The sequence below is a fragment of the Cebus imitator genome, unplaced genomic scaffold, assembly GCF_001604975.1.
Source record: "Cebus imitator isolate Cc_AM_T3 unplaced genomic scaffold, Cebus_imitator-1.0 Scaffold188, whole genome shotgun sequence".
Classification (NCBI taxonomy): domain Eukaryota; kingdom Metazoa; phylum Chordata; class Mammalia; order Primates; family Cebidae; genus Cebus; species Cebus imitator.
Genome location: NW_016107503.1, coordinates 6,538,437 through 6,548,990, shown reverse-complemented (window position 1 = coordinate 6,548,990; position 10,554 = coordinate 6,538,437).

Below are 10,554 nucleotides of genomic sequence, written 5' to 3'. Positions count from 1 at the left end.
CCTCGCGGGGCGCGCGCGGCACCCCCTGCCCGGTGCCTGCCCGGCCGCCTGCGCCCCCGGGAAGCCGCCCGCGCGCGATGGGACCGGCAGCTTGAGCAGCGGCTACAGCGGCCTGGAGGGGGACGGGAGGACTTCTTCACCGCCAGGACCTGCTGCTTCAGGAGAGCGCCCAGGGCAATGCTGAGAAAGAGAAGGAAACCAGGCGGGGCGCGGTGGCTCACGCCTGTAATCCCAGCACTTTGGGAGGCCGAGGCGGGCGGATCACGAGGTCAAGAGATCGAGACCATCCAGGCCAACATGGTGAAACCCCGCCTCTACTAAAAATACAAAAATTAGCTGGGCGTGGTGGTGCGTGCCTGTAATCCCAGATACTCGGGAGACTGAGGCAGGAGAATTGCTTGAACCCAGGAGGTGGAGGTTGCAATGAGCTGAGATCGCACTCCAGCCTGGCGCCTGGCAATGGTGGAGCGAGACTCTGTGCCAAAAAAAAGAAAAAAAGAGAGAGAGAGAGAAGGAAACTCAGTTACCTCAGCAAAGAGGAGATCAAAGAGAAAGTTCATAAATACAACTTAGCAGTCACAGACACGTTGAAGATGGCCATGAATTCAAATGGGATTGACTTTTTAGAGAATACCCATCTTGTTAGAGGCAGACTTAAGTTGTTACGCTGTGCCACACAATTTACTGAGACAATCTTATCTTCCTAAGCATTTAAGGAAAGTTGAAAAAAAAAAAAAAAACAGAATTAGCAGCTATAAAATATGTATGCCACATCTTGTTTAATTTTGCATGTGACTTCTCTTTAGGACATTGATGAGGTTTTAGTGACATTGTCATCCAGCACTTTACCTTTACTGTTCAGGGAATGCCTTTGTGATTTTTATGCTGATTTTGCTACTCAAACTATGGCCTGGGTTGAAGAAAATGGTGACAACCAACCGGGTTTTTAAACAACCAACCCAAGAAAACTAAAATTTGTGAGGCATTTGTTTCTCAGATTAAGACACTGTTAGGACCTAAAGTAGTAGCTGATGGGTATCTGTGAATTTTTTTTTAACTACTTTAAATAGACTGTCTGACTAGGCATCCTCATCGGTATTCATCCAGAACCTCGCTCACTGTCGTGTGCGCTACAAATTGCAATTTGGAAACTTACTGTATTGAAATTCTGTCAGTTCATGGTTCTTGAAGACTGACGTTTTTGCCCAAACACTGGTTACTGCAGCAGCATTTTTAATGTGTAAGTGAAGAGAAAAGGCCACTAAGGCCAAAGACTTTTTAAGAATCATTGTACAAATCGTTATGTTCAACTAGCTAAGCTTTGCTGTCATACTGTTTTCTCTTCAGTATGTGATGGGACAGGAACGATGTTAAATGAAGGGGCAGTATCGCAGGACAGCATTTTAAATGGCAGAAGTAAAAATTATAATATTTATAATTTTGATGGGTTTAAGTTTATTTTTGTAGGGAAGATTTTTCTCCCCTAACATTGTTTCTAGAATGGCAAAATTGTTACCACTATTAAAAATTGAAGTTATTAGTTAAAAAAAAAAGAAGGGAGAACTAGACAATTCAATTCGACAATAGTAGATGGGGACTTTAATACCACATTTTCAATAATGGGTAGAGCAACTAGGCAGAAGATCAATAAAGAAATAAAAGATGTAAACAACACAACATACCAGACATCTATAGAATACTCCACCCAACAAGAACAGAATATGCTTCCTCTCAAGTACACATGGGCCAGTCTATAAGACAGACCATCTGCTAGCCCTTAAAATAAATCATAATAAATGTAAAAGGATTGAAATCACATAGTTTTTGAGGCATCTCACTAATACTCTCACACAGGATAGTTGCAGGTTAGCATGGAGGGTCTGCAGGTTGTTAGCCCTCCTTCCTTCAGTTTGTCATGAAAATGGAGGTGACCAGGGTTACACATGTGTAGGCCAGTAGCCCAGGAAAGTCAGGCAGCTGAAGGGAAAAGACAGATATTCCATAAGAGTCTCCCTAGTGTCAGTCTCACAAAACCAGGGAGGAAGTGATACACAAGAGCGAGGGGGTGCATCAGGGCATCGCCTCTCTTCTGCCTATCTGTGCCTGTTGTTAAAACCTCGGCTTCTATCCCACTAAACCCCATTGCACGGGAAAGCCGTGGATCACCACCGACTGCCACAGACCCATGACCTTGATTTTTACCACACTGCGTCTGAGAGTGTATCCTCAGGCCAATGGCTTTGGGTCAATGCAAATCTTTAGTGTTCCATGAAAACTGCTTCAAACATATAAAATAATAAGTTTATAAGTCATTCCAAATTAGGTGGCTACTACATGTATTTAAAGAGATAATAAATTATTTCAGTGATTGTGACAAATTGGCAAGAGAGCCTGTGGAGTTAAAATGAAAATCCTAAGTGACGATCACAAAATACATATATAGAGATTATAACACAAAGCAACTGACACATGGAAGAGGAGAGTGGGGTTAGGGGTTACAAATATCAAACTTGTCTTCTAGTTAAATGAAAAGGCAGCATGGGCCGGGGTGGTGCTCACACCTGTGATCCCAGCACTTTGGGAGGCCGAGATGTGAGAATAACTTGAGCCCAGGAGTTTGAGACCAGCCTGGGCAACATAGTGAGACCCCATTTACACACACACACACACACACACACACACACACACACACAGCTGAGTGTGGTGACATGTGCCTGTAGTCCCACAATTCAGGAGGCTGAGGCAGGAGGATCCCTTGAGGCTGGGGTTTGAGGCTGCAGTGAGCTGTGATCACACCATTACACTCCAGCTTGAGCAGCAGAGCTAGACCTTGTCTATTACAAAAGCAAATTACAAAACCTAACATGCTTCCCCAGGGGGGAAAAAGATGCCAGTACAACGTTGGTTTGCAGCAATAAGAACATTAAGACATTGACCAAAAGCCTTTTATTTTTCATTTGTTTTTATTTTTTGAGACAGGGTCTCACTTTGTCATCAAGACTGGAGTGCATGGGCATGGTCTCGCTTCACTGCAGCCACAAACTCCTGGACCCAAGCGATCCTTTCACCTCCGTTTCCTGAATCGCTGGGACTACAGTTGTGCACCACTATGCCTGGGTAAGTTTAAAAAATTTTTTGTAGCGTCAGGGTTTCACTATGCTTCCCAGGTTGGTCTCAAATTCCTGAGCTCAAGTGATCCACCCACCTTGGTCTCCCAAAGTGCTGGGATTACGGGTGTGAGCCACTGCCCCTGGCCTCGAAATCCTTATGAGTAAATTATTCACACACTAACAGAATATTCAGGGTTTTTTCTTTTTTCTTTTCTTTTCTTTTTTTTTAAAGACCGGGGTTTCACCATGTTGGTCAGTCTGGTCTTGAACTCCCGACCTCAGGTGATCCGCCCGCCTTGGCCTCCAAAGTGCTTGGATTACAGGCGTGAGCCACCACGCCTGGCCCAGGGTTTATTCTTATAGTATCAAAATGATGTGGAAAACTGGAGAACAAAGAGGAATACCAAGACTATCTAAAAGTGGTAAATTCATAATTAGGAAAAAAATGACTTCATGACCGTCCTCAAGACAATGCTAGGACTTGGGAAATACGTATTCCTTGATGTTTTCTGTGCATTGGCAATAATAAACAATGAACATGTGGGTACATTTTAGAAAGAGAGAGGCCTGTGGTATTGTCACAAGGGCGTACCAAGGCTGAGAATGACTGCTGAGGGCGTGGTCTCCGCTGGTGGTGACTTCAGAAGAGACATTGCATTTCCATATGGCCTAGGCACCTGGAGGGCAGAGATCCTGATACTCCACTATGCCCCCACGGTCTAGTTCTGTTATTGTGACTCCAGACCATTACCACAAACTTGGTCTTACCTCTGGCCTTCCTATCAGAGTCTGAAGCCCAGACAGTACCTTAGACTCTAAGCTTAGCCACCTGTGCCTTGTGTTTGTGGCTAAGGATATTCAGAGTTGTGGGATGCTGACAGAGTTCATCCCAAAAGTACGTTGTGACTCAGATCTGCTTTCTTCAGCTTATTTAAATCCTTTTTTTTTAATGTAAAGATTCTTTATTGAGGTATAATTTACATACTATAAAGTTACCCATTATAATTGTAGAGTTCAATAATTTTTAGTAATTTACCCAAGTAGTGCAAGCATTACTACAATCCATTCGTTTTATTTTTTTTCATTTATTCATTTATTTTTAGATAGAGTCTCACTCTGTCACCAGGCGCCAGGCTGGAGTGCAGCAGCACGATCTCAGCTCACTGCAACCTCCGCCTCCCAGGTTCAAGCAACTCTCCTGCCTCAGCCTCCCGAGTAGATGGGACTACAAGCGCCACCACCATGCCCAGGTAATTTTTTGTATTTTTTAGTAGAGAAGGGGTTTCACCATGTTGGCCTGGATGGTCTCGATCTCTTGACCTCATGATCCGCCCGCCTTGGCTTCCCAAAGTGTTGGGATTACAGGCGTGAGCCACCGCGCCCGGCCTATTTGTTTCGAATGTATTATTTATTTGGTTTCGTCTCCCTAGGCTCTGGCTCTACGTCCTCCACAAGCTGCAGCATGGCAGTATCTCCCACCACTTGTTTTGGTCCAAGGGCAGAAATAAGCATCCTGGAAACCAATCAGTACTTGTGCTCTGAACGGGAAAAATGCCAGCAGAACTTCCAAGACCTCAAAGAGACATTCGTGACATCCAAGGCTACTGCCTACTCCCTGGCCAACCACCTGCAGAAATACAGTAGGTCCCCTAGGGGCACGGTCACCAAAGTGATAAATGATCGTCCATCTTTCCTCTGTGTAATGAAACACTGCAGACTTTATTATCTGTCAAAATTAATTGTATCCTGACGGCACTCCCAGGAAGGTCGAAGTGGGCATTTTACTCTCGATTTGCCGAGGACAGAAAAGCTGGAGCACAGAGCTGCAAAATTTGCAGGAGAGCGCAGCGAGGAATAGAGACTAAAACCTTGGTGTAGGGATGAAACTCTCCCTCTCAGTGATCCACATCAGCTTTACAGACATGTAATACCACTGTTGGTTAAAACATCTCAGGATTCCATTTCAACTTTTTTAAGAGCACCCATTTGCAAAGCACCGTGCCAGCAGCCCCAGGGCTGAGAGAAGTAATAGTGGCCCTGCTGCCTCGAAGGGACTGAAAACTGCCTGTTGTCAATGAGTCACAGGTGTGTGGACACGGGAACTTCAACAGCAGACACGGAGAAAAGTCCTGACGCCTGGATCAAGATTCTCTTCCCATATAAGTTCAAATAAGCCATTCCTCATGCTCTGGTTAGATTGAGGAATTTCCAGAAAATCAGAGACTTTGCAACAGCCTTTCTGTCTCTCCCTGAGTACCAGCTTTGCGGACAGCAAGCAACTGCAGGTGGACCTCCTGGATCAGAGCTGTGAGACACATGGCCATAATGAGAACAACGCCAAGTGCAGCAGACCGCTGTTCCCAGGAGAAGGCCAGGCCAGCGCAGAGGCTGGCCCTTTCCTCTCCACAGTCAGCTCTCACACTGGTAAATCCACTGCAAAATCCCAAACCCATTACTAACAGTGGGGGAAGGGAGAAGCTGTAATGACAAGGAAACGTGGGAACAAGGGCATGAGAGGAACAGGGATTTGGAGGAGGACTCTGGTTAACATTCCAATTTCTACAGTTACCTTAAAATAAATCATTGCAGAGGGTGGGTGGCTAAAAGTTGCTGTCCAACTTACTGTCATAGAAAGTAAAGCCAAAAGCCCACTTGTTAAAGAACTGAAAGGATGCGCTTTGGTGTGTGGAAAAACTCATCTCTTTTTAAACTTCATTCATTATCATTATCATTACCATTGTAGGACAAAACTTCCTCAAGCTAGAGAAGAAGAAAAATATTACCTAAGAACTTAGTATAAAGGTATCATTGTGCAATGATTAAAGAGCATACACCCCAGAGCCAAATTTCCAGGGTTCAAATCTAACTGATCATCACTGTGCCTCAGTTTTCTCATCTGTGCTGGTAATAGATTAGTAACAACCTCTCTGGATAGTGGCGATGGTCACCTGATGATAATTCTTACAAACCTGCGGCAGCACCATGACGAACGCTGTGTTGGTTCTCCCTTTAAAACACCACCTGTTAGCATATGTCATTTGGATCTTTCTCCTCCGTATACAGTTTTACACAGTTGTATCCAGATGAATGTTTAAATCTTTGAAATATTTTGGGATTAGTGAGACTCTTGAAACAGGAGAATCATCAGTCCTACAGTACTTAGTGTCTCCCCAAACACACAGGAAGTCATTATTTCATTCCCTCATGTTCACGTTTTACTTAAGAGGCTGTAAGGCTTGGTACACTGGCCTGAAGATTTGAAGTCATGGCTGGTCATGGTGCCTCATGCCTGTAATCCCAGCACTTTGGGAGGCCAAGGTGGGAGGATCATTTGAGGTCAGGAGTTTGAGACCAGCCTGGACAACATGATGAAACCTGTCTCTACTAAAAATACAAAAATCAGCTGGGTGTGGTGGTGCACACCTGTAATCCCAGCTACTTGGGATGCTGAGGCAGGAGAATTGCTTGAAACCGAAGACAGAGTTTGCAAAGAGCCGAGATCGTGCCACTGCACTCCAGCCTGGGCAAAGAACTGAGACTCCAGCTCAAAAAAACAAACAAACAAAAAGATTTGGAGTCAGACCCCAGGGATGTGAATTCTGACTTTACATCATTTCGGTTGAATCATCTTGTTAAGTTACTTTATCTGCCTGTGGGCTTTTCTTTCCTCATCTCTAAAACGAGGAGTGGTTGAGAGATTGAGGAATAAAGATGGAAATCCCAGTGTAAAGCCTGGTACTGGGGATACTTTTATCCTTGAGATAGACCCTGCATCCTGCGCTGCAGGCAGTGACCCCGCAGCAGCATGTCCAGCCTCCCACTGACGCAGCATGCCTGTCTTTTCTCAGGGTGAAGAGGACAAAGATCTTACGAGTCTGCTGGAGGAGGAGCTGAGTTTGAGGAGCGGGACTGGCTGAGTTGCCGAGAGCAGCTGCAAGGCTGAAGTAAGGAGGTGCCTCTGCAGGAAGCGAATCAATACTGTCTGAAGTGGGGCAGCCCAGGCTGGTAGAATAAAGAGCAAATTTGTGCAAGGAGAAGGGCAGAAATGTACAAGCAGACACAGAACTAGACTATGGCACAATGAGGCTATGGCGCAGTTAGGTCTCTAGGGTTTTCCATTGTAGCATATTAATAACACGGAGACGGCTGCCTGCGTTGGAATACTGGCAATGTGGCTTCTGTCTGTGTGTCCTTGGTCAAATTTACTTCACGTTTCTGCATGTCATTTACCTAGGCTACCTCATTTATAAAATGAAAATACGGACAGTATCTACCTTAGGGGGTTATGAAGATTACATGCACAACTACAAGTAGTTAGAACCATCTCTAATGCATATAAAACCCTGAACAACAGTTTTCTGTTAGGATTGTATCTGTTCCCATTTATAGATGTGGTGATGATCATTTATGGACTAACATTTTCTATAAGAGATTGTTTTCAAGCTTTCTGAATTGCCCTTCATGATAGAATATTTCTTCTCCAAGCTTTTTTTTTAAAGCATTATCCTAGGTGGAGTATTAACTGGTAGGGCTGTTGGATAGATGATTGAGCAGCTGTTGAGTGGAAAATGAATTATGAATTTGCTCAGGACCAGCACTGCCTGTCCTTAGAGAGTTTCAGACATAAGGTAGATTGTAGTATTCAAAACTTCTTTTAATCCTTTGTTGAAATGAAATCATAGACACTCAAATGTGTAAAAGTCACCAAAGCAGAGATATTTGATTGAAGGGGGGTTAGGTGTGGAACCTGTTTCTGCTCAGTGTATGTCTTAACTTCCCCTGACACTTTCTAGAAACTCTAAGGACTAGAGTTTGAAAGATGACCTGTAGATAACTACTTAGAAGAACAGCATAGCAGGGAGGCATTCAGGCATTAGACGGGGTGGATGACTGAAAATGTTCACTCCAGCTCTGCGACTACACGGTTCTACACATTAACTGAGTAACCCCTTGTGTGTGTGCATACTGCTGGGTGCTGTACGTTGGGTAATAGGTGGCGCTGTCTTTAGATTCACAGAGCTCACACTCTACATTGAAACCCCTGTGTATTAGCCCATTCTCACACTGCTATAAACACATGCCTAGGACTGATATGTGAGACTGAGACTGATTTATAAAGAAAAGAGGTTTAATCGGCTCATGGTTCTGTGGGCTGTACAGGCTCTGCTCCTGGGCAGGCCTCAGGAAACTTACTATCATTGCAGAAGTCGAAGGGGAAGCAGGCATGATCTTCACATGGCCAGAACAGGAGAGAGAGACAGAGCAAAGAGGGAGGTGCTACCCTTTCCAACAAGCAGACCTCATGAGAACTCACTCACCCTCACGAGAACAGCAAGGGGAAAATCCGTCCCCAAGATTCAGTCACTTTCCAGCAAGTCCCTCCCCAACATTGGGGGTTACAATCCAACATGAGATTTGGGCGGGGACACAGAGCCAAACCATATCACCATCAGAAATATTCATACAATAATTAGAAAATAATGAAATCCTACACAGAGTAATGAAATTAATACTCAGAACTTTACTTTTTTTCTTTTTCTTGGAGATAGAGTTCATTGCTCAGGCTAGAGTGCAGTGACATAATTTCAGCTCACTGCAACCTCTACCTCCCACCTCAGGTTCAAGCAATCCTCCCACCTCAGCCTCCCAAGTAGCTGAGAATACAGGTGCATGCCACCACACCGGCTAATTTTTGTATTTTTTGTACAGATAGTGTATCACCATGTTTGCTAGGCCAGTCTCGAACTCCCAACATCAGGTGATTCACCCTCCTCGGCCTCCCAAAGTGCTGGGATTGCAGGCGTGAGCCAGTATGCCCGGCTAGAACTTTAGTTTAAATTGCCTTCTTACTGGTTATGGCTTATCTTCATGTCATTCAAAAGAATACTATCCTTGACCTTTTCACTGATTTTTCTTTTTAACTTTCAATTAATACCAGAGATCCCTGCCCAACACTTTTGAACCTGCCTTTTTTTTTTCTTTTCTTTTTTGCCATTTACTGCATAATGCTTGATGTATATTGTATAAAAATGTACTTGGGCTAAAGTGGGGAACCAAAGGGGCATCTTTTTAAAGTAGAGTTAGAAAAAAAACAAAACAGACAAACCCAAGGCTGTTTCTTCATTTCCTCTGCCTCAGGCAGGTCAAACAATGTGCAGAAGAATTCATCTTGGGCCATGTGTGATGGTTCACACCTTGGGAGGCTGAGGGGCGCATATCATCTGAGGTCAGGAGTTTGAGACTAGCCTGGCCAACATGGCAAAACTCCATCTCTACTGAAGATATAAAAATTAGCCTGGCATGGTGGTGGGCACCTGTAGTCCCAGCTACTTGAANTTGATTGAAGGGGGGTTAGGTGTGGAACCTGTTTCTGCTCAGTGTATGTCTTAACTTCCCCTGACACTTTCTAGAAACTCTAAGGACTAGAGTTTGAAAGATGACCTGTAGATAACTACTTAGAAGAACAGCATAGCAGGGAGGCATTCAGGCATTAGACGGGGTGGATGACTGAAAATGTTCACTCCAGCTCTGCGACTACACGGTTCTACACATTAACTGAGTAACCCCTTGTGTGTGTGCATACTGCTGGGTGCTGTACGTTGGGTAATAGGTGGCGCTGTCTTTAGATCCACAGAGCTCACACTCTACATTGAAACCCCTGTGTATTAGCCCATTCTCACACTGCTATAAACACATGCCTAGGACTGATATGTGAGACTGAGACTGATTTATAAAGAAAAGAGGTTTAATCGGCTCATGGTTCTGTGGGCTGTACAGGCTCTGCTTCTGGGCAGGCCTCAGGAAACTTACTATCATTGCAGAAGTCGAAGGGGAAGCAGGCATGATCTTCACATGGCCAGAACAGGAGAGAGAGACAGAGCAAAGAGGGAGGTGCTACCCTTTCCAACAAGCAGACCTCGTGAGAACTCACTCACCCTTGTCACTTATGGATGTCATTCTAGTCCCAGAAAAGCTCTTTTCAAGGTGTCAAGTCATTGAAATCATTTCTATAGAGATCCCCTGAAAGCATGTGTGACCATCTATCTTGGGGAGTCTTGTAAACCTGATATGATTTTGTTGTTTTCAATTTATTTTTTCCCATATACTGAAAATAACAAGGCCATGAGCAGTCCTTATGGAATACTGTTTGAGAGATATTTTTCTGAGTTGGTCTAACGCCGTTGAGATGTGGTTGCATCCCACTAACCAAACACAGCAAGATCAAGGTGATGGTCAGGGGTGGTTGGTGGTCCTCCGTGTTGCTGTGCAGTAGAAGGTGAATTTGAGATGACAGGAACAAGTAGGGAAGAGCGATCCCCTGAACCACCTCCTCACTTTCTCAGCTTTCATCGCCACCCAGGTTTTGTGAGCCTGGGACTTGGGAGACTGTTCTGTAGCCCACGTCTCCTATGTTTGGCTGCTTTCTGGGCTTGCCTGAGTTGAG